The sequence below is a fragment of the Peromyscus californicus genome, unplaced genomic scaffold (assembly GCF_007827085.1).
Source record: "Peromyscus californicus insignis strain IS unplaced genomic scaffold, ASM782708v3 Scaffold_5__1_contigs__length_169319896, whole genome shotgun sequence".
In the NCBI taxonomy this organism is placed as follows: domain Eukaryota; kingdom Metazoa; phylum Chordata; class Mammalia; order Rodentia; family Cricetidae; genus Peromyscus; species Peromyscus californicus.
In genome coordinates this window covers 164221770-164243479 of record NW_026294573.1, presented here as the reverse complement: position 1 = coordinate 164243479, position 21710 = coordinate 164221770, and the positions used below count along the sequence as shown (strand labels likewise).

The window sequence follows — 21710 nt, the reverse complement described above, 5'->3', positions numbered from 1 at the left end:
AACAAGGGAATCCGTGGCTGATATGTAGAACTGAATTGTATTGCAAAATAAATTTAAAAAAAAAAAAAAGGATTTAAAAATGCAAAAAAAAAAAATTGTTGAAGCCGGGCGCTGGTGGCACGCGCCTTTAATCCCAGCCCTCGGGAGGCAGAGCCAGGCGGATCTCTGTGAGTTTGAGGCCAGCCTGGGCTACCAAGTGAGTTCCAGGAAAGGCGCAAAGCTACACAGAGAAACCCTGTCTCGAAAAACCAAAAACAAAAACAAAAAAAAATTGTTGAATGTAAATGTAAATTAAAGTTTAAGCAGTCAAAAGAAACTATGTGCAGCATGGGTTAAGCCTTTACAGAGTATTTTCTTGTGAAAAATAAAACAGCAAAGAACTATTGACATGACATAATACAAAAAGAAAACAAAATTCATGTCCAATAACTTAGACTATGAAATTTGGTTTAAATTTAACAATAATAACGTCCTGCAAGAATCTATTGCTATCAGAAAATCTTAGACAGGTAAGATAAAGTTAGACAGGAAGTATTAATTTACTGTCTCCAGGATTCATTCTGTTCCTGAATGAGTATGGTAGATGATTTAAGCATTCTCGTTGTCTTTTTTCTTTTTTTTTTTTTTATCAATTTCACCCAAATGTCCCTGAGGATGAGCATCTGTGTCCTGAGTATTTAAACTTTCCTGCCCAAATCAGTCTGAACATCTTGGCTTGTTTTGGCTGTGCAAAGTCCATGAAGGTATCTATCATTTGCTTGTAACTGTCAATTGAAAGGGCACCTTATGGTCACACACGAGGGCACAAGTGACCCAAAGCAGAGAACCAGGAAGAGACTAGATGGGTGTGACTCCTGTCAGTATTAAAGGGAAAGACTCTGTGTTTTCTTTCCTAAAATTAAATACAGAACTTCCTAGCAGAATGGAAACAGAGCAGAGCATTTGAAAATGAAATAATGCACAAGGAAGGCGCTACTTCTTTTCGGTAGATTTTAACATTTATAAAGTAGTTCACACTTGTCGAGCATTCTGTTGGACAAGCCTTGTTTGTGCAGGCATGCACTGACTGTGTTAGGACAACAGGCTCTTCACTCACAGGGGAGAAGACACGAGTTCTGTTACTACAAACAGGCAATAGTATCTGAGGGAAAAAAAACAAAGAACGTTTTTGTTTCGCTCCCACAATTAATAAATATATAGAGACACATCTCTACCTAAGTGATAAAGGCAAAGGCTGAGCTTAATGGGCTTAAAATCAGCATGTCACTCTTAGTGGTCTCCGACATAAATTAAAGGTCTGGCCATATCCTTCCAAACCAGCTTTGTAGGATTGCTTTTCCCTATACTGCTTTTACATTATATTTTCCATATTAAACATTCCATAAGACTATCAGTTTCATAAAGATAGTATCTCTTTGTGATTGTGACCTCAACAGGGTAAAAATTCTAAGTCTGATACCAATTGCGAAAATAAAATTAAATTACATTTTAGATGTTCTTTGTGGAGTATTTTTATATAAAATCAAGAACCTATAAATGTAATGTTTACAAACTCAATAGATTATGTAGTTCTGGTACTTTAAATTAAAATTACTTTGTACAAGATTTTCCTTTCGTATTTGAACTTTTTTTAGTTCTTAGGAGAAGCCTCAAAGTAAGAGTTTTATTAAAAATAGCATTCTTAAAGACACTAAAAGTAACAGTGATGGGTCACAGACAATTACATCCTAATAAAGTGCCAGGTGCTCTTTACTTTCATGACATATTCAAAATCCATCACTTAAGAATTCTTTCCTTGTTGCTAGAATATTTATTTTACACAAAAGGAAAACCAGACCTGAAGAAGTTAACCACTGCTTGAGTCACCCTAAACACATCCGACTGTAGTTGGATCTCACACTCTCCTCAGATCAGAGTCCCTGTTTGTCTGTTCTCTTCATGTTGCCTGTTGTCTGGAATAGCATAGGCCCTGTGTTTCCACCAACAGGGGTGCCAGTAAGTTGTGCCTGGAACCCAGGAAACACATAAAGTGATTTTTTAACTCAACAAATTTGAATGAAGGGAATCCAAGACCTGAAAGGCCTTTAAGTCAGATTTTCATCAAGGTAGATATCTACTTGTGTGTGTGTTAATGTTTCTTGAGCTCTGACTATTTATAAAGCAGTCTCCACTTAAGTAAGTTTCACAATTTCTTAAAGAAGCAAAGGGCTTGTATGACATCAACATAGCACATTATTAGATGGCTGTAACAAAGTTTCATATCATCTGCAGCTCTTGTGAGTCACTGAAACAAGGAAGTTTTAATGAAAAGTTTTATTTATAAAAGTAAATGCAACAGAAAAAAATATTAGGAAGATAACAGAAAACTAGACACTGAATCCTGTCTTAGGGATAAAACTCAAATTATCCTGGAGCATAAGGCTTCTGTATCTGGGCTTATAAAATAGTCTAGTTTTGGAAAGGAACAAGCAATCTATCCATAATTATTCAAGCAATCATAATTAACTATGAGTTAATCATACAGTACAAATACAGAGAAATCATACAGCACTGACGAAGGTCTAGAGACCGAGCTATCAAAACATAGTCTCCAGTTTACCTGCCACACCCATTCGTCTGACATCCCTGTCTTGGACTGTAATTCTGGACACATCTACTCTTTATTAAGACCAAATAGCCAAAGTCAGCAGGCTTCAGCCAGTCATATTTTCTCCTTATTTCTGCACTCGAGGAGGACAGTGAAGGGCCGCCTCCTCTCTACGCAGAAGGATATGCTTTCATCCCCATGGATTTGAAGAGAAGGGCGTTTGCTAAGTGACTATTAGGGAAACAGCATGAGAGTGCTTAAGGGGGTGGTTGGATCCCATCTCTAGTACTTATCTGCTTTTATAAACTTGTGCAAGGGACTTGACCTCTCTGTGCCTCGATTTCTGTCATCTGTAAAGGGGGGGATAATAAGAGGAACACTGCGGGAGCTATGTGGATGAACCTGACAATGTTAGTGAGTTGCTTGTCACAGTGCCTGGCACGGGGTGCATTCCAGGAACCTTAACTTTGTTACCTAGGAGTTGTCAATGTTTAACAAAAGCTGAAAGCTTCCTTCCCCTTGATTCCCATATGAATTAAATCTTCTTGCTGTTTTTGACTTCCAAGGTCCTAGTTAATGAACAGGTTTAATGCATGTGCAACATTCCAAAGGCTTCCTCCTTGTTATCTTTCAAGGAGGAGGATAATGGCTAAACACTGGAGGAAGATATCCCAGTTACCCTGGGGGACTTTATGCTAAGTGAGGCATAGTCAGGCACTGTGGCGGGACAGGCATGTAATATCTATAGTAGCTCAGTTCATTGACCAAGGCAGCGGGGAGGATAGTTGGTTAGAGTCTGTCGGAAGGGAGAAAGGGTTGTTTGGGGCATCTGCAGTTATGTAGGACAGAGAGACCTGGAGAACCCACGTGCACCTTCAAACACGCATTGAGGAGTAAATCACACTTTATGTGGGTTTTACAATGATTTAAAAAGGGGGGGTGAAGGAAGATAGAGATAATAGGAAAGGAGAGACTGAGGAAGGGTGAGAGGAGGGAGGGAAGTAGGGAGAAAAGGAGGAAGGATCTTGTGTTCTGATGAAGAATTTAGGTCAATAGCAAAAAAGCATGTTTCATATAATTCCCATTTGTTTTTAGCAAACCCCCCTTTAAAAAAAAAAGAGAGTAACTGGAAAGAAGTCCTCAAAACTTACATTAGAGGTAAAAGTTATCTGACACTTTGAACTATATTCTCCCATTTTGTCAGCTGCTGTCTGTTAGAGAATTTTATGCCGGAAGCAGTTGGGGCGCCCAGTAATTCAAGTGAGCAGCTTCTGGAAGCACCCATTTACACAATGCCAGTATTGGGCATCTGTACTCTTAAACTGTAAAATGCAAGGATAATCAAACGAACAGAATGAGGGTCTTAAAGGGTCTGTGACTCCAGCACTTTCCCAGATCTCAAATCTAGTTATATAACACCCTCATCTTTACCCACACGTCTATTTCTCAGATTAAGAGGGAGCATATAAATCGGTGTGTGGATTTGAAAAGAACAATTTATGTGTCCCTAAATTTGAATGATGATACCACAGGCTATTGTGGTAATTAAAAAGAAAGCAGCAAACAATACTAAGTCATGAGTTGGAAATGCTGAATGGTGACATGTTTGGGTCATGCATGCTGTCCTTTCTGATATTAGACAGGTAAGTCCTCCATAGGAAAGTGTCTGCATGGATGTTTGCTCAAAATTTCCGTACTTAGTCAAGGAGTATCTTCGATGGTCTTATAAAACACAAAAGGAACAGTGATGTGGTTCATGCTCATGATCAAGTGAGCTAGGGGAGCAGAGGCTTTGGATTGGTCAATTCAGGCACTCTTTTAAGGCTTGTTTCTTTATCATAGAGTAAGAATATAAATATTTTTAGAGACCCTGAACTATATTCTATGCAGGTTTATTGTGACTTTTCCAAATTCCTCACAATTGGATGTTAACTTTGAAATTTTATAAAATGTATTTCCTAACCTGACGCCATAATGTCACTGGATGTTATTTTAAGGTATTTATCAAATTTTAGCTATATCAATGAAAGGGTTTATAAGCTAAAAATGCTTACCAGAATCCTTGCATAAATAATTGCAGCATAGTTGGTATGCTTTAAAATAGATATGTACATTTCAGTACCTATCAAACATTTAATAAAAGATGACTCTTTAAGGCAATTTGCAAACGGAGGATCCATCTAGATGTATGTCAGTGTAAATCAAGAAGCTTCAGTTCACCGTTTCTCTAAACAACTATGCCATAATCTTTGCTAGCTCTGTTTTTGTGAGGCCATCATAAATCTACCACATTGCCCTGTCTCCTCTCAGTGCACTCTGAAATCCAGAGACTGGGAAGTATGGTGAACTACACATACAAGGAAGTCTATCTTCCTAGTCAGCTAGAAATCTCCATCACCTGTGGGGTAGATCTTATTTTAACCAGATCTTCATAGAAACACACCCACTGTGCACAGAGTGCTCTGTGTTATGATGTGTTGTTGAAAACCACCTTGCCTGTTGGCCTACACAAATGAAATAAGAAATGGTGCTCCTTTCTCTGCACGTGCATATGTAGTTTGCACATGTCTACTAAGATAACCAGGATTCAAATGGCAAAAACAAACAAACAACAAACATTTTTTCTCAGTTTGTCATTGCTGATACATAATTTGATTCTACCTGAACTTGCTAACGTCATCCAAATGGAAGGAACAATTGAAATTCATTATATAAGATTTATCGCCAATGCTGAAGGTGTCTGCTAAAAGAAAAGCAAAATAAATGAATAAAAATATTTAGTCTTAAGTGTTCAGACTTAAAATGGCATATTAAAACCAGAAAAAAGGTAAACCTTTCTTTTTTTCTGGAATTATACTTTATAGTTGTGTATTTATTGAATGCATTCATAGTCTCCCTTAGGATGTGAAATGTATGGAAATATATGTGCATTACTAAAGAAAGAACTAAATTTATTCTTTCCCCACATCATGCTCCTCTTTGCAGTAGAGGTTTTTAATTCAATACAGAGCTAGAATGAGATGGAGCCAATTTCCTGGTCTATATGTGTGACAAATGCTGAAAGTGGCACAAGATTAACAAATTAGCTGGAGTATAGATCTCAAAAGATTCTTTTCTGTGTCTCTAAATCAAAATTCAGACTTTATTTGAAATGAAGCCTTCTTTGGAATTCAATAATAAATAAGAATATTTTACTTCTCTGTATTTAAGATGAAAAGATGGGATGTCTGGCAACACATTAGAATTTTTAAATGAATATTTTTATTGTAAGGCAGCCTGCAAAGATGATATATTTACACTCTGAAATTATTGTAATTATTATGTAGTATACTGGATTAATAACCCTAATATGTGTTTTGCTAAAGCCCAAAATAGTCTTGTTAAAATAACTAGCGACTCCAAAAATAACAGCACAAAACGAACATTTGATCCTGTATGTCCATGGGCTTAAAAAAAAAAGATCAGGTACAAGGCAAATACATTTGACTTTCTAATAACATTGGTAACATGATTTCAAGTAAATATACATACACATATGTGTATATCAGGTGTTGCTATTTTATCTGTCCAGAGAATTGTGTTTGACATAACCCATGTATCTAACACCAAACAATTGAAATATCTGTGACAATAAAAGCATGTAACAGTTATAGAATTATTTAATTTGGAAGAAATGATTACCTTTAATAACCATATGTACCTGAATTTATTACTACTTTTTGTTGATCAATTTGCATATTAGGAATGGTGTCTATTTTTTTTTAAAGAATGAACTTATGACATTAAACAGCTACATGAAGAAGATATTCTAAAATACATGTTTTGGAATTGGCTCCCTCATTCGTGTTTGGAACGTGGCTGTGGTCCAACTGATTTGATTGAACTAAAATTGTACAGAGATAATAGCATGTAAAGCAAGCACAGTCTTCCTTTCTATATACAAACACACTAGCATGCTTAAAATTCGAGAGGAGCACTATTCAGGTTGTGCCTCAGTCACCCGGTCTCCCTCCCTGTATCTGCTCATGTTGACAGACTATGTCATAATACATCAACAGAAAGATCAGCACTGAAGAATGAAATTTCATCGCCTGACAGCAAGAGCAAAACTGATTTTTAGTATTAAATTAGTAAAAATATACCATTACCTCACTTCCAATTAGTCTACTATCTTTGAAAAATAAAGTGTCTTCTATAACCACAAACGTACACAGAGGCGCCAAGGTTTGTTTACATGTTTAGAACCACCCTCAGACTCACAGCATATCTTCATTTTCTTTTTTATATGTTACTTTATTTTGCATATTTTGGAAGCCACTTAGGAAAAAAATTTAATTTTAATGATATATGTAAAAACAGTAGAAATCAACTGACCACTGAAACAGAAAGGGGTCTTTAAACTGCTGATAAAGTTAGGTGCCCTTTTTCACACGACATCCTGTTCTGTGTTTGGATTGCAGTGGAGATTAACAATGGCTGTAATAAAGAATGTCTTTTGCAGCCTACAGCATCATCTGCCACTTAGACTTCCATTCCGTCCCTGTTTAGATGCCCTACAACACATGCACTTCTCTTTTGTCTATTATCCCAGAGTTGTGCTATTCCCAAATATTGACATCATCTACTTTTATCAGCATTAACTGCTCCGCGGCTTTCCAGGCTCATGCTCGGCTCTATTTCTTCCTATTGATTATCTTCCTCACTCCAGCAGGTAGCTAGCCGGCAAGGCTGTCCTGAGAAATAGCTTCCAATGACTTTATACGCACAATTTACACGGAATTGTTTAAAGAAGATATTAGCCTCAATACAAATCAGTGAAGCTCATTTAGTCAATACTGCACGATTCTGCTGCTGGCACCCTGTCACATGTGACTCTTTACAGTCAGCTGCCGAACCCAATCTGCACATTAGCCTTAGTATTTAGTTTCATATTAAAATGAAGGCAAGCGTTTTTCGCTTTTGCCTTTCTGTTTGAAATTTTTTGAGTGTACTTTTTACATCACCTCACCGAGCCATGTGATAGTAATATATTTTGAAATATAAAAACCTGAGATTAAATGTTTGATTCTTGACAGTGTTCTTAAATATAATAAATTCAAAAGGAAATACTGTTAAGTTAAAATGGAGTGTTTTTCATTAAGTCCAATCAAATGGTAGACAACAAAGGATCTTTTATTTGAGAATATGAAGTGAAAATGAAAACCAGAAAACCTTTACTAAGAAAAGGTCCAGCCGAATTGTGTTGGAAGGAGGTCTCCAGATTGAGCCTGGGTGTTTCTTTTGCTAAAAGTGAATTAAACTAAGATACGCTATGAAGAAATATTTCACAATGAAGCAAAACGTAATGCTTTTTTGGAGATGAAAATAGGGCTAAGAACAGTTTTCTTTGAAAAATAATTCTAAAGAAAGATCACATATGAAAAAAATTGCCACAGCATCTGATCTTTTCTTATAATCATAACAGGGAAATGTTTGGGGTAAAGTGGCACTGGCCCCTCTTCGATGGCAAGGCTGTAAAATCTAGAAGCAGTGTTTACATTTCACAATCGTTCCCTCCTTAAACTACTAGTTTATGATAGCTAATAAGATGATATCTAAATGTCTAAAACAGGAAAATTCAAAAGAAAATCTAAATGTGAAATTTAATATCATGAAATAACTAGGCAATATAATACTACTCTGAGTGTTTGTGCAAATATTGCAAAATAAACTGCAATACTTTAAAATTCTTCAGGGGTTGCATAATACTTAAGTGAAGGTTTGCATAAAAAAGCCAAGCTATCAAATAGGAATATTTATCTCTATTGTATTATCCTAATTTTTTTACTTGAAAAAAGCACTAAACATCCCAAAATCCATGCAGATAAGTGCCAATTAAGTCTGCTGGCATATTTCTTTGGAAAAAAAGAACCCCCCCAAAAAAAAACAGAAAAAAACATACATATTAAAATAGTCTATTTTTATAAAATGCATCTTAGAACCTTATTGACAGAGTCAACAGAAAGCTTTGGGGATAGGAATGTCAGAAAATATATGAATCTTGGTTTTGGAGACTTTTAAAGGCTGCATAGATAAAATTTTAAGAAACAGGGAAGAAGTAAATGAAATGACTACTTTTAATAAGGACTTATAATAAATAAAAACATCATGTTAAAAATTAATTTGGAAAGCAGTTAAAACTAAATCACACAACAAATATTTGTAAGTATTTCACAATTTTTCTCTTTTTGATTATAAAAGGTTAAAGGTGATTTTTGCGTGACCCTTGCTTTCTTTTCCTTTCTCTCTAAATATCACTATTTGGTAGCTGGGACTCTGAATCCCAGGTAGAAAGACATGCTAAAAGATGGCCGGTCTGTCCTGATTGTCCGTCTTCTCACACATTTATTGCAAGCTGACACTCACATAACAGCCTTTTTTATCACAAAGATTCAACAAAGAACAATTCAGGTACCAAGGGAAAATCATACTCAAGGAGCAGGAGAAATGCTTTAACTGCATATTCGGGCGGCGTAAATGCAGGCATGGCAATCAGCATTGGAATATCTGTGTGCAGCAGCGTTTTGAAAGAAGTCAACAGTCTAAATATGATAGTATTTTGTATATGGATCCATACATGTGCATATTGTATACAATGCATGAACACAAATTCTAGCCACACCCAAATGATGAAAACTTAAGCTTTTGCAGTTTAAAATATTCTCTGATCACTATGTACTTATATGAAGAAGTAAGTTTCACCAGCTGAAAGCCCTTCGTGCTAGTTCATTTATCATATTTTTTATTAAATAAAATCATTTACTTTACATGTACACTTAAATGTGGAATACTCTGAAGAAAAAAAATGTTAGCAGAAACGATGACAAATTGACATGAAATTCAGAAACTAACAGGAACAAAGCAGCCAAACACTTCAGGAAAATAAATATTTTTCTCAAAAGACTTCTCGTATTAGCAGTAATATTTTTAAGTATAAGTGGGTGGTGATTTTAAATTATGTCAAAAAAATCTTAGACCAATGTCATTTTATGGTAAATTTTAAAAGGCAGAGGTTTTAACTGCTTCATTTTGTTTAATACATGAGAAAAATGTTTTTGCTATTTCTCGATATATTAAGTTCCATTTCTAGATGGGTAGGATTATAAGTCTCACGTCATTACAAGCCTTATGAATGTTCATATTTACGATGTATGTTAAAGTTTGATAATAGCGATCCACACTGATGGTAGAAATGTAGATGACACCAAAGGATGATCATTCCACTACCCTAAAAATTTCACCACAAGTCCAAAACTTTCCAGTGTTTATTTCTGGCTATAGTTTGATAAGCACAATTAGCCAGAAAGTAGACTTTACACCAAAATTAATTTTAAATGAAGTAACACTGAATTCTATGAGATGTTGTCTGTTTTAGAAATAAGAACTTCGCATATCCAAACTAAACACACATACACACAGCATTTTGTTCCAAGACATTCTGCTTTTATTGCTTAGCTGGAAATGAACAAACAAACACACTAATATGATTATTCCATGGCTTCTATGGCATTACATACCTCTGAAACTATGTAATCATTTCAGTTAATCTTACATATTTACTCATGCAGGTGTTGTTATTGTTATTATTATAGAGTAGGAATATTTTAAGATATCAAGTAACAAATATATCAATTCAAATTCAGCCACATTTATTTATTTCAAAATAAATAAACAAGATCACTAGTTGAGATTTATTTCCTAATATTTTAGTTACTGCACCTATATCTATGGAAAAATGTGCATAAGTTGAGTACAATATTAAAGAAATCAATATTAGTTGACATTAGCCTTTTAATACATAGAATAACTTTATCCATCTATAACCACACATGAAAAGACAGATATATCATTTATACATACATATACTCTCAATCTAAAATAAATAATAAGTGTGTGTGTGTGTGTGTGTGTGTGTGTGTGTGTGTAGAAGGAGAAATGAAATAAAAAGTCAGTATCCTTGCATAGTGTTGTAAAGAGTCAGATATTGACTTCTTTGAAAATGAATATAGTTATATAAAATTGATAATTTTGTAGCCTCTCTGCATCTCTCTATCCTGCTCTTTCTTTCACCTTGCATAGAAGTGTCTACAACCACAAAAAAGAAAAGGAACACTTGATGAAAGAATATCCATTACACAGATATTTATAAGGTCTTTTGATTAAAATTATTAAACTAATATTTAAATCATTTGAGTTTTCTTTTATGAACTATGAAACGACCTATTCACAACATGTGCATGAAAATTATGTCTTCAATATTTCCCATAAAATTCCCCTACATAAAGATGTACGTTATGCCTTATTGTGTTATAAAATATTCCCAGAGTCTACAAAGTATCATGAAATAAACCCCAAAACTATAGTGCCTGAATCATAATAATCAAGAATCTAAGTAAAAACAAAGTTTCTTATCATTTGAGTCAGATATAACTAGGAAACCTCTAATTTAATTTTTTCTGTGTATCTATTTGGTTTTTCAAATGTGTCATTTTTTTAAGGCAGAAATGAAATGATGTAGGATTACATGTCAAGAAGTTACGTAGCTACTTAGTACTTTCTGTTGTGGTCACCTTGAGGACCCGGGATTTCAGTAGTTACAGACACAGTAATGTCAGTGCTCTGATGCTAAGGGATGACATTAAGTGACTTCCACAGAAAGAAGCCCTTCAGACTAACATTTTTCAGCTTTTGCCTACCTAGATTGCAGGATGCACTAATTGCATGCAGTCCATACATACATACACACACGTGCATGCATACACATATGCATCCACACATACTTAGTTATACAAAGAAGCCTATATAAACTGTGAGGACAAAAGGGGCATTGCCATGAAGCTCAGAAGAAACTGGACAAAAAGTTGTCTGTAACTCTCACCTAGATATATTTGCTTCCTAGTTCCTTGTTGACAGGAAAACACTGACTACCTTCTAAATTATAAACTAATGACTCACTGCAATCAAAGCAGAGAAAAAAGAGCCTAGGAGAAGACCACCTTTTTCTAGGCCACAAAGGGTTGAGGGCCTAATTATTTTTAAGTATAATCCAGCCAACCTCTTCTCATGCTTAGCTGCACTGAGTGACACTGTTTGTGATGGCCAGTGTGCTGAAACTGAGCAGGTTGCTGTCAGTTTAAAAATGACTATAATAAAAGTGACCATGAAGATGGATCTTGTGATTTTGCGTTTCTAATCAGTCATCTGTGAAGAACACTTTTGCTTTGATTCAGCAGACTGCTGACAGCCATGATTGATAGCGCATGAGGATGAATAAAGGTTATTAACTGTCTTCCTATTAAGCTCAATGTATTACTCCTCTAGGTGTGTCTCATACGTTAAGTTAAAGTACTTACTCAGGTAAGGTCAAGAATGAACTCTACAGAGATGGTATCCACCCGGCTGAAAATGAGTGATGCATTCTTGCATTATTTTTTTAGTGTAACATTCAAACTGTATTTAATTCCCCATGTTGTTCATTAGCATAGTGTGTGTAGTGAAAACACTATGAGAACAAGAGACTCCATTGAGTGTAAAGATCTGAATGTAGGGCTAACTAACTTCCTGTGTAGCATTCAGATAGAATGCCTAAACAGTCATATCTCATATAATCTGTGAGCATTGTTTTAAAGGAGACAGGAAAATTAACTGATGATTACAAATAAAAGTATTATATGTTCAAAATTCTTTAAATTTTCAATCATACACAAATGAAAAGTTTATAACAAAAAACATTTAATGTCAATACATAAAAAATTCAGAGGAACTATTAAAAATTCCTGGGCATTTTGGCTTAATTTAAAGATATTAAGCTACTAGTTTTACCTCTTTAAAATTTTGAGCAATTATATATAATGTATATATAAATGAACATTTTAGTGACAATGTAAATACATGTCCTTGACTTGAATACTATATATACAAATATACAAATAATATTACAGAGCCTAAGGTATTTAAAGTTTCCCAGTAACTTGGATATATCATTAAACAAAACAATGAAATCTTAGAATTTATTTCATATTCTGTGTGTATTTATTCTTCCAGAAGCTAAAATATATTGAAATGTTTTGAACACTTCACTTATCTTTGAAACCTTTTCCATTTACAGGTTTGACTCTATGAGAAAAATGATTAAACAAACTTATTTTAATTTAAAATATAGTCTGTTGCTTTTTCATGTATTTCACACTGCAAACACTCAATTATAAGGTGATTTAGCCACATTGGCTTCAGGATAACATTAACTTGGCAATAAGTATCCATTTAAACTGTAACCAAATTTTAGTTCTGTGTTTTTGGCAGATCTTCACTGAGCAACATTGCACAGCGGCATGAAACATGACAATGTTATCTGAACATCCCTAGAATTTCCATTTCAGAGAATACACATTTTTCCTGAATGTTGTAGCTGTCTTTCCCGGAGTTTTTATGCATATTTTGATCTTTAATAAATTACATTTTCTAAATGTGATGCTTTAATATTGGTACCCATCAACAAGGAAACATAGAGCAAGGAAGGATATCAGGGTCAAGACTTCGTTGAATTTTTTTAAGGCTCAAAACTTGGCTCTGCCTGGCTTTGCTCCACCTGCCAATTGCTGTCTTGAGGAGCCTTTCCAGTTCTCCAGGATTATATGCATGCCAAACAAAATTTAAATTCTCACACACTGAAAGCCTTTCTTTAAAAGGTAGATAAAATAAAACTTGCTAATTTAATGTATTGTTTACATTACATTTAAGGGAACTTAAGTGTAAATTTTTAGAATTCATATAAGATTTCCTCAATGAGACACATGAACTCTATTTTTTAAATGAAGTTCTCCCATTATTCTACCCAACTTCAACAGGGACACTTAGAAAGCAATGTCGTTAGAGATCCTTGGGGGACATATAGCCAATGGCACCCTTCTAGATTCTTGTACAAATATTTGTTTGCCCAAGGTTTCACAAGGAAACTTTAAATGAAAAAGAACCGATGCGCTGTGGATTTCTCAAAAAGGCCTGTCTTGATCTTCAGGTTGTCAATGAACAACACTGCTCCATCCTGCCTCATGGTAGACAACGCTCTGCGATATCAGTGACCTGCTTTTCCTTCCCACTGGTATATAATCATCAGTTTCTTAAGAAAATTGGAGATACAAAGGCCAGACAGGGCTGGGGGAGGTGACACATACATTTTTAAAGTTTCCTCCCTTTCTGGAAACTGTCCAGAACTCACATTACACACCAACACACAATATATGAAAAGAAAAAGCAAAGGTAGCTTAAGATAAAGTTTAGGTCATTTCCAAGCCTATCCCAAAGTAGCTTCGTGTTGAGCCACAGCACACCTAACTTAACACTGGCAGACAACAGTATTTTTAATGTAATATATATAATCCTTTTAGACCTCCAGAATAAAATGTTTCTTTCGTGTTGCAAGCAAATGACAGACCTGGCACCGAAACCTTAGGCTTTGGGGCTAGCCTTTTACATCTCTGAGGCTACTGAGACTGTTTGTGGACTAGTGGAGCAGAGAGCGGAGAGTTTTGGTTTATCATTTCCAGAACTGGGACTCCTTTGAGTTCCACGCATCTCCATTTCTCCTCCTCCTCTTCCAGAACTACTAAGTGGTATGGTACGGAGTGTGCAGTGGTGCACACACGCAGCCGTGTACATGAGTGCAGTGGCCACTCTGCTCTTCCGCCCAGCCCATTCTTGGCTGCCGGTGTTGCTGCTGTCATGTCAGCCGGTGATTTGATAGGCTTGTCGGGTTGCCATGGTGTTGACTTCTTGCCTCTAAGGAGCTGCCCAATGACTGGAGGTCTGGGATTAAAGCGGGAAGAGGCAGCGGCCACAGCGATTTTCTGAGGCAGCTGCGTCAGCTAGAAGAAGAAAAGGGACGAGGTCTTCAGCCTGCTCTCCCTCTCGCTCTCAGGGCCCACAGCCAGTGAAAGAACAGAAAGGGTGGCCTGGTGAAACAGTGGCCTTCGCAAGCCAGAAGCCACAAGGGAGGGTGGGAGACCGCTAGGGAACAACTCAGACGCAAACTGCACGTGCCAAGAAGGAAAATCTTCAGAATTCGTTATTCACACAAGACGTCGCCCCGGGTTGGATGGAGGGACTCAGAATTTTTTTTAAGGGGGGGGGTGTTTAAAGGGGTTCTGTTGCCTGCCCCCCCTACATCCCAGTCCTCATTCCAGCAGGGCAGCCAGTTGACAAATAAAGAGGCGCTTTGCAGAGAACTTTAAATCTCAGACAGGAACTCATTCCAAGAAGAGAAAGTGCGGTTAGATGGCCATCGGGTGCAAGGGCACAGTCGCTCGCCGGGGCAGCTGGAGCAGGGGCCGGGAAGCCGGGAGCGCTCCCTGCACAAGCCCCAGACGGAAACTGTAAACTGCGGGCTGCAGGGGAAAGAGCCCGCTTCTGTTATAAATTAGGAGTTAGGTGAAGGTTACGCAAAGAAGAAAAGGGAAAGTAAAGCTGTTAAAAGAATAGAGTGAAAACCCCTGGGACTTCAACTTGAAATCCCCCCTCTCACTCCCCAGCCCAAGGGGAGGAGGAGGAAGAGGAGGAGAGCACATTCTGGTGTGATGAGAACTCTCTGGAATGTCTGGAGGAGAGGTTTGAAGTGAGAGGGTAAGAAGACCCCAGTTGCCAAATAAATGGCAGGAGAGTGGTGGGGGAGGGGAGGAACAGTGGAGACTTGTCCAGATTCACCGAAGGGACTTGGGGATTAGTTGTACGAGTGGGATTCCAGTAGAATGGAAACAGAAGTTTAGGCTCCAAGCGGACGGAGGGAGGAAGCAGCGACAGCAGTGAGTAGGAGCTCTGGAGAAGGTGCTGAGGGCGAGGATGGAAAGGCAGCCCTGGTCACCTGGAAGGACGCGAGGCAGGAGCCACGGTCCGCAGGCAGGGCGCGGATGGCAGATGAAGGCGGCAGTCGGTGCTCGGCGCTCCAGGGGAGGGCCAGAGGAGCTGCCTGCCAGGTGCCACAGCCCGGCGCCCCGCTCCCAGCGACGCGGGGACTCTCCGGGAAGGACCAAACGCAAGGGTCTCCGTGGCCGCAAGTCCCAAACACAAGCCTCGCTAACTGCAGCCACTTTCATTGATTTTCTTTAACAGACACAATGCCCATTAGAGCGACACTTGCCCTGCCTGCAGCTAGAATGCCCTAAGTTCTTTCGGCAGAGCTTCTCTGGACAGCAGTTCTGACATTTCCAAATAAATCGTTTTCCCTTCATCCTAGGTTTAGGAAAACTACTTCCTTTTCCTATATAATTTAGGATTCACCTTCTAAAATAAGACAAGTCCAGCCTCAACTTTGTAAATCCAGTAGGGCTCGCGCTTATTTGCATATTAATTTTTGCTAATCAGAAGTAACTCAATTTGGAAGGAAAACGCCGGCTAAGAAACCGACTGGTCTGCATCTGCGGAGAAATTTACACTAGTCTGGCAGGCACCCTTAAGCAAGACCCCTTGAGTTGTCTCTGAAATAGTCCTTTAAAAATAAGGAAAGTGTTTATTTTAAAGAAGCCCCCCTTCAAATGCCGTTTCTGCCCGAGGTTCTTCCACACATGTCAAAGGGTTGTTGAATTATTCATTATTGTAATTACTATCATCATTGTCATTATTCCCTTCCATGTGGAAATAATTTTATTATCGTAATTTGATATCTGAAGAATTTCCTGTTAGTCGTTTGATAATCATTTTTTTCTACTGAAAAGAAAAGTTTTGTTTATAAATGAGATAGAGAAAATGTTTTAAATGCTTTGATGTTTGCTATAGATTTCCGTTTATCTAATCGATCGGAATGCCAATAAAATCGATTAAAGGTTTAGTGTTTTACAAACAACCATTTTGTGCTTTTTGATTTTACGTTCAGAATGATTTTAATAAAGCTAATGTTTTCCTTTAACAGTCTCTCTTTTAAAAAAAAAACCCTAAAGCTTCATCGTTTTCCCTTTTATTATGAGAAGTTCCCACTTGAAGTTCTCCAAATAGAAAAATACACACACAAAAATAAGCAATGGTTTAAATTTCATTCTCTTTTTGCCCGAGGTATTTAAATAAAGCCCTTTAAAATCTTGGTGAATTATAAGCGATCATTCAGTGATTGCAGAATATTAAATTAAACTTAGATAAATCCGCATTGAAGGAGGCAGCACCCAATCCTGAATTTATTTCCCATTTTCTCTAACAGCATCACTACGCTCCTCTCTTCGCAATGACAATGTGCCAAATCTGGGCATTTCGAAAACATTTTCCATATGCTTTAGCGGGGGTCTGATAGACGAAGAGGAGAAGGGGATGATCTTTTTGCTCTGAGGTATTTCATTTAACCTTTTCTCTTAGACTTTCACTGATAATCATTTTAAAGCAAAAGTTTGAAAATAATGTAATGCACTGTGTTTGCATCCACCTTTCTTTTCCACCTTGCTATGTCTTCCTGGAATGCAATTTTGCTTGCAATCTAAAATGTGAATATTTTGTTTAAGAAAATCTTTGATTAATTTAGTTTCTGCTGGTTGTCTTTGTAATTAAATGTGGATTTAATTATACATTTGGTAACTTAGATCAGATGTGCTGATTGTTTGTGGTAGGATTTAACGGGGCTTTTGTGCCTGGCATTTAAGGGCATTACCTACGGTGGTGGTGGTGGCTTTTCCTCAACCAGAGTTATCTGCACTATTGTCTTAAAGGGAATGCTTAGATGAATGGAGTGTCCTGCTTTAAAATGCTTTTATCTAGTGGCCAGTTCAGGATATTGTTTCTATAGCAGTTTATTGACTAGATACAGGTGTGTTTAGGTTTTAAAAAGATGACCACTTTCTCTTCTATTCCATGACCGGTTTTTTTCTTTCTCTCCTTTTTCTACTTGTCTATCTTTTTCACATCTGGATCACCCCTTGGAGCTCTTTCCCAGACTGAATGTAAAATTTTCATTGGACACTCTTGATGGAAATAGCTCCATATGCTTGAAGAGGGTGGGCTTGTGGTCGTGGGTCTGTGTGGTTTGTAGGGGATGGTGGTGATGAGGGGTCCCCTGTAATTGCAATAAGAGATGTGGAAGTGCTTGTGGAGTTAGTCAACTGCTATTGTTTGGGGAGAGTCCCAGTCTGATTTTGTTTATGAACCCTGGGCTTGTTGCCCAGAGGGAAAAGAGGTCACTGTACTGTCTGAGCTCTGACCTCAAAGAGGCCAGAGGGCTCTGACTCTTTTTCCTTTTTTCCCTCCTCTCCCTTAATTCTTCCCCCTCCCACAGCACCCTGTTTAGCTCCTCCCTCTTTTCCCATTCCTTTCTTTACCTGTCTGTGTCTGAGTTTACATAATGAGCTTTCCCACCCCAAAGGTCAGAGCCTCCAGAGAAAAAGGGCTAAAGTAGATTGCCTCTGAAAAGCCTAAAGTGGACTTCAGGAAGAGAAAAATGTACATAATTTGGGAGAACAGAGACCTTGAAGCAGGAGTGTTATTTTAAGATTAATAAATAAATAAACAAATAAAACCATAAAGGAGATAACAGCCAGACTGGAGGGAATCAGGAAAAGATCCAACTGCCCACAAATGCTACACATATACACAGAGGCTTAATATGTCTTCTCTCTTTCGAATGCCATTGCCTTTACCTCTCACATCAAAGAGGGTTGTTTTTTCCATGATAAGTCATATTGAAAACACACACACACACACACACACACACACACACACACACACACACACACACCTTTGTTACTTCTCAAGAAAACAAATTTTGTTCATAACAAGGTTTGGACACACACACCTTTGTTACTTCTCAAGAAAACAAATTTTGTTCATAACAAGGTTTGGACACACACACCTTTTGAATTATCTCACTGTAAATACGTGCTTGTGATACCTTCCCAAGCAAGTCCTGCACTTTTCCATTCATTTTTAATGTTCCATTTCCTCCTGACCTACACAAATCCTAATATTCCTTCACACACACACACACACATACACACACATACACACACACACACACACACACACAATCAGTCTTTGGTATCAAGTTTTAAGTGTGTTAGAAGGAGCTGCTGAGTTAAACAAAAATGTTAGTTAACATATTGCCTTTGTTAAATAGCCCCTGGGTGGAGAAGATCCGACAAAAAAAGAGGAAGAAAGGAGGGGGCCGAGGATCTGAAAGTGTCTATGGCGCTCTAAAGGGTTCCTAACGCTGAGATCTTGTAATACCTTGTTTCAAACAGAGCTTATCTATAGAGCCCGGAAGCCCGGTCAAAAGACTGGGAACCTTTCCCTTGGGCTGGAGTTGTTCTTGAGCTGGAGGATTCCGGAGAGAGGGAGGTGGAGCATTATTAGGGAATTGGTGAGGGGAGGGCAGAGGAAGGGAAGAATGGACAGCTGGCGACTCATTATCCCGTTTGGAAAGCCCAGAGTGTCCTCAGCGTGGATTTGTGAAATAAACTGCGCCGAGGAAAAAAAGTCTAGAAGTAGAAGTTACCTTTTGTCTCAATGTTAATTGCTCCTTGTCTCCAACACTCAACACCTAGCCACTTGGTGTAGCTTGGGGTTCGCCAACAGTTAAGGACTCAGTGGCAAGGTGCTAGTGGTGGGGAGAGATTTGGGCTCCGCTGGGGCAGCTCTGCAAAGTAAAGAAGAGGGTCTAGCGAAAGTTCTCCATGCCTCAGGAAAGCCTTGTGCTCCTTTCACTTTGAAAAATAAAGTAGGCAGCGCTCCATAGGGTGGCGGCAGGTTGGCACAGTTTAAGTACCGTGAGACGAGACGCTGCTAGAGAATGGGTTGGGAATCGAGGTCCAAGGTGCAGGGCCAGGGCTCGGCAGAGACCTGAGGGAACCAGCAGGGGGTCTTGGGGCGCTCGGCTGAGAATGAGATCCTGGGGGGCCGCGGCCCCTTGGTCCGGCACAGAGACTGGGTTTCCGCCCGCGCCCCGAAGCAGCCCGCAGGCTGGGCTTGGGCTCGCCCTGGTCGCCCGGCGCGCCCCTGCCGGCGGCCCACCCCGCACAGACCAGCCGCGGCTCTTGCCAGCAGCTCTGCTAGCGCCGGCAGGGCGCTCTGAGGCCAAGCCCTGGAGGAGACTCTTGACTCTCTGCTAGTGCTCTCTGCCCCTTCCCCTGAGCCCATTAACCCCCGACCTCACCCCCAGCCTCTCTTCTTAGGAAAGAGGTGAAAGAAGAACACAGAGAGAGATGATTAAAAACAAAACACACACAAGCACACACGCTTTTGGAGGGCAGCACTCCCAGCACAGAAGGGATTGCAAAAGTGGGCAAAGGCTCTCAATCTGCTCTGCTTTTGTTTTCTTACGTAGAATTCAATAACCGCCCTCTCCACCCAACACACACACACACACACACACACACACACACACACACACACATACACTCACAGATCTATGTTTTTCAAGAAAGAGATGGGGTAGGGATGTTAGGACAAACAGCCACCAAAATTTTTAAATTATTTTCTTGGTTTGACATTTGCTGTTTTGACATTAATGGCATTGATATTATTGATAACGTTGCAAAGAGGGTAAAAACAGCAAAAGAAATACAGAGCATGCAAAGGTAGTGATCACCTTCCTTCCACCGTGGCACAAGTAGACCCTTTCTGCACCTGAACCTGAAACAGACTTATTGTTCTCAGGTGTTTCCTTCATCATCCGCATTTACCAGTCTGCAATAGCAGGAAATGGTTTTTCCATCAGCCAGCTTGTACACTGAGCCCTTTCCAGCAATAGGTTTGATCCTTGCTCATTTGAACCTGAAAGTTTCCCCTGCCTTCATTTCCCCCAGTCTCTAGAAAAGTCCTCACCTCTTCCCCCATGCAGACACCTCAAATAGTTTTCTTCTTCTTGTGTTTTTAAGCCAGGATGTTTGCTCTCCGAGGTGTCTTTCTGTAAACAGTAACTCTACATAAAACACCCCCTTCCCTTACCTGTCACAGAGAATTTAAATTTTGCCCCTGTGTGCAACGTGTTTCCTAACCCCACTGAGGGGCAATGGGAGGCTGCTAGTACATTCCTGGTGCAGATGTGTGAAGGTGGGGCTGTAAACAAAATCACTTTAAAATCTTAGAAACCTGTGAATAGATTTCCTTCCAAAGAAGTTGGAAATGGGAGTCTTGGGGACAGAAAATTTCTTTCTTTTTTCTTTTTTCCTTTTGTTAACATGTAGTCACCTTGGTTTCTAAAGCACTGCTTCATGTACCTACTCCAGATTTCTAAAGTGGCATTGGCTTTTTCTTTTACTCAAGACCATATCTAGGTTTTATTCTCTGCTCCAAACCTCTGTATTTTCATTATAATGTTAGCCAGTTGCTGAAGGCAAGCAGCTAGGTCTGCTCTTTGGGGGACTATGATTTTATCCTTCCAGGTGTTTTCATCCATTTGCGTCTGTCCTGGGATGTAACAAGCATACACTCATAATACAATGGTGTAGGCCCAGGAAGACATGTTTACTCTTTCCCTAGTCCCAACGCTGTGCAATAAACCTTTCTGTTGGTGTTTGGTACCTTTAGTTCTTAAGGCCTAAAACAAAAACAAGGTTTTGAAGCAGATCCTGGTAATCCAAAACTTCAAAGGCCTGTCAACTAAAAGAAGGCTGATGCCTCACCTGTCCAGGAAGCTGGACACTGCTGTCATTTCCTGTTTTTAGCTCATTTGATTTGTTACTCTTACCTTCACTCTGTGATTCCTGGTTTTAAAATATTACATAAGTAGTGTCTACTTGTGACCTCTGGTGTAGCAGTGTATCAAGATGCAGAGTAGCAATTCGTGTATATATATATATATATATATATATATATATATATATATATATCCCACATTCAGTAGGGGGTATTTAAAAGTATGTCTATTCCGAGTGTTAGTTAATTATCTTTTAATGAAAGTGTCACTCATATTCACATCTGTAATATTGGAAAGAGATAATTAGATTTTCAAATGAGAATCAGCCACCTTAAATTTTGCACAAGAAAATACCAAGTATATTTCACTCTAATGAGATCTGTAGCGGGGTTTTAAAATTCATCATAATGTGCTTCAAGAAAGCTAACTCAACAGACTAGAAAGATGAAAGGTTTTCTTCCCTAAGTCTTCTTCAAGCTATTA

General features: G+C 38.5%; 1 protein-coding gene across 1 annotated transcript in view; it reads left to right on the top strand.

Moving 5' to 3' along the window:
• The first annotated feature begins 16813 nt into the window (after positions 1–16813).
• The window catches only part of Zfhx4 (zinc finger homeobox 4), a 187313-nt gene continuing 182416 nt past the window's right edge, over positions 16814–21710 (top strand). Inside the window, exon 1 of the mRNA XM_052718477.1 lies at positions 16814–16934. The gene's annotated coding sequence lies outside the window, so the exon portion shown is untranslated. The remainder of the gene's footprint in view (positions 16935–21710) is intronic.